This window comes from Trachymyrmex septentrionalis, unplaced genomic scaffold (assembly GCF_001594115.1).
Source record: "Trachymyrmex septentrionalis isolate Tsep2-gDNA-1 unplaced genomic scaffold, Tsep1.0 scaffold32, whole genome shotgun sequence".
NCBI classification, from domain to species: Eukaryota; Metazoa; Arthropoda; class Insecta; order Hymenoptera; family Formicidae; genus Trachymyrmex; species Trachymyrmex septentrionalis.
In genome coordinates this window covers 1723913-1727656 of record NW_017305485.1, presented here as the reverse complement: position 1 = coordinate 1727656, position 3744 = coordinate 1723913, and the positions used below count along the sequence as shown (strand labels likewise).

The 3744-nt window shown below is 30.0% G+C and overlaps 1 protein-coding gene across 1 annotated transcript in view; it reads left to right on the top strand.

Moving 5' to 3' along the window:
* Positions 1 to 3744, top strand: part of LOC108750074 — a 26185-nt gene that overhangs the window by 14022 nt on the left and 8419 nt on the right. The window lies entirely within an intron of this gene.

The window sequence follows — 3744 nt, the reverse complement described above, 5'->3', positions numbered from 1 at the left end:
TCTCTCTCTCTCTCTCTTTTATATCTTCATCGGAAAATTATGATATCCTATGCATACATCGCCTCAGTAGAGTATCGGGATAGTCAAGAACACGAACGTTGATGTAATATCACTAGACGAAAGTAATCAAGAGATTTTGTAATACCAACAAAAAAGAGATTATTTGACAATTGTTGATTATGTCTATGTAATGCTATGACACCTGGAAGATTGAATTGACACCTGGAGAGAAGATGTTTAATAATGTTTTATTAAGACGTCGTTAATCTCTTCACCTAATGCATTAGATCTCATGATAAAAGTACACATTGACGAGTATTTAATAGTTTTGTCGCTAAGTAAGTTTGTAAAAGTATAAAAAAAAAATAAATGCATTCAATTAGCTTGTTAAAGAAGCGTGGCGTGAAAGAATTAACTTAGTAGGAGTGAATATTTCTCTTGTTCTTCAAATTGTGATGTAATTCATGTAATGTATTTAGTATGCTCATATTTTCTCTACTGTGCAATCTTAATAAACATTTTCAATTATTGCCAATTATATAGCACAATTAATGTGTCAGTCTTTAAATGCTTCAATTTTTTCATAAAGTATATCTTGACTTATTTAGAAAAAATGAAAGTTACGTATTAATAATTGTAAAAAAAAAAAATAATTATAAACGTATACGAAAGTTAATGTATTAATAATTATAAAATGTGCAGAAATATATAAATAGAATATACTTTTTTGGAGTATTAATTCAATTCTGTATAAAAGAGAAAGGCCAATTAATTTAAGTCTTTAAAAGTGAAATGGAGCGAAAGTAACGTAATAGCAAATATAAAATTAAGAAGGCTACGTGAAAAAGATGTTAGCGGTCTTATCTTCAATTTATTTGATGCATTCGTGTTACTCCACTTTATATCCTTTCTCCGGTCTCATCCGCTAGAATCTATCATTATATTCAACGCGATGTTTTATATTGTTATAAATATTGTCTGCGGCTCTCATAACCCATCAACCTCTATTCTAGTGAGCTATTAACTTTCAATCTGGACACTCCATTTCACGCGGTATACATTTAATAGTGTGTATGCCGTCGTGTCACACTACGTTAATTACTGCTGCACGATAATTTCTACGCTTCCATTCTTAATTAGCGACTTAATGCGCGAAGAAAATAGTGCGGGAGGTCGCTCTACCATCTATGTAGAAAATAAATACAAAAGGGAGAGACATATGACTGTTTTTCCTGATTATACATTGCTTTAACACATACCGAAAAATTTAAATGTTTATACTACAATTTTTGAATATTTCTTTCAATTTTACATTCTTTAATTCATTCCAAGAGAATTGATTGTATTATTTGGATCACGATTCTGTTGTGTTAATCTAAAACCAGATATTATTATGCTCACGTTTCGTCATCAACGTCTCATGAATATTGATGTTTATTCTAATATGAAAATACCATTTATCTTTATATAGAATCGTATATTTCAGCAAGCGAAAAAAGCTGCTCATTGTCATCATAATGTATTGACAGAAGTAAAAGAAGGAGTCGCAAGTTTTATGATGTATGATGATGGAGCGGTGAATATATGAATGCTGTTAAATTATACATTTGGCAAATTCAAGTCATCATACATTATTATTGTGTACTTAGAGATGAGAGTTTGTTAAACTAGATAATTAGTAATAAATAATTCAGCATTTGTCTTTTGCTAGCACCTCTTACATAAACTTTCTTGTGACCCCACAATCTTTACTTTCTATTGGTAATTGCATGAAAATTTATCTCGTTGCTTTTTCATTATATAGAAAAATAAATCAACCGCTCTTGTGATTATCTTTACAAATTAAAAAAAATTCTTGTAATTTATTAATAATTTTATTTAGGTTCTATTAAATTATTAAAAGTTAATTTAGTTTGATAATGCAGTTGAGAAATTAATCACTCCTCCTAATTTCATTTTATCCAAATGTATCTGATGTGAAAACTTTGTTGTTTTTTTTTTGAAGGATTCTTTGAAAGTATATATATTCATTTATCGACTTGTAAATTTAGCTTACTGATAAATTAAGAGATCGTGAGAAAATACAACTCGTTTTTCTTCGACAACTGAGCTTCTAAAACTGAGCAAAACATTACTTTTCGAACCGAAGATTGGCAGTCAGCACAATGATTGGGGAAACTGAAGAACGGTTTTTATTCGTTCGCTCGATGAACGCGTTTTACTAACGGCTTCGTGTCGTTTGCTTTTCTAGAAAGTGGTTCGCTTCGCATTTGTCCGTCGCGACGGATGACAGTCATTAGTAAAACTATCACGAAGCGTCGACATTTACGTGTCGCACGAGATCAATCCGGAAGTTATAATTCGATGCGCTAGTCACTTTACTTTGTTCTAAAATTAAATCGAGTTAGAAAACTGATTAATCGAAAAGTGTGCTATGTTAATAATAATTTAAAAGAATAATTCTATGAAATAGACTCACTTTTTGAGAGATGGATATTATTTTATACAAAATAATAATTATCTCTACAAAATTTTATAATTTGTATTAAATAAAACTATTTAATTTAACTATTTTAACTATTATTAAACTATTTAACTTTTTTCATTTGTATTAAAACTATAGAAAAAATTAGAAAGATGAATTATAAAACAAACTTCATCAAAAATATTTAATTTATATTATTTTCTTAAAAATATCTTATCAAAAATGTATGTACATGTATAACTTGATGTTAAGTCCCTTATTATTTAATTGGTTATTTATTATTAAATTTAATTTTTCTCGTATAATTCATATAAATAATTGCATATAATTTAATTGAGGAAGGTACAAAAGTATGTTTTTAAAATTTGCTTGAAAAAGACTCGAGAATCTGTATAAAAAATTTTAATAATTAGGATTTGTGTCCGTTGCAAATTCAGTACATGCGAGCATCATAAAAGCCTTGTAACCCCGTAACCTCGAACTGCTGAACACGCTCAATGGCGTTGGCAAATGTTCAGTGTTCCCGTTTCAAAGAATTGTCGACTTTCTTAAGGATTCCATAATACTACCTTGGTATACGACACGTGGCTTGGTATTTCTGTCGAGTACCCTAAATTGTACGTAATCAGCATCTGCATAAAAGCATGCATGTTGGAACTCCCACTGTCAAGGCTTTCCAGTAGGCTTAAATTTCTAATTATATCTTCGATATATTTTCCAACAAGCGAAACTAAACGCAGTGAGCAAGAAGCTGATTTTCTCGTGATTAGAAGTAAGCGAAACTTCGTAAAGTTGAAGAAGTTTTAACACTCACATAATTACGCCGTGCAGGGTATACATAAAAAGTAGTACGAAGTCTTGCATTATTATCTAAGTGTGGGAGCTCTTTTGTTTCCTTGAATTTAGAACACGAAACGTTCTTCTTTCTAGCGACAGATTACGCGAAATAGATTTTTATAAATATTAATTCCTTAATCAATTATTAAACGTAATAAAAGCCTATTATATAACTTGATTATATCTACAGATTATAGCTGCAGTTTTTTCTTCATTATAATGTATTTTTTTCTTTAAATTCAGAAAGCTGGGATTTTTTAAAGTATTTCAATATATCGCGATGTATTTAGAATGCATATTTTTTCGAGTTTTTCATAGTTTTTTGGATCGTGTCTTTGGAATAATAATCGCGATAATTTTCACTTACGTTACGTTACGCGCGCGCGCGCGCGCGTGTGTGTGTGTGTGTGTGTGTGCATATA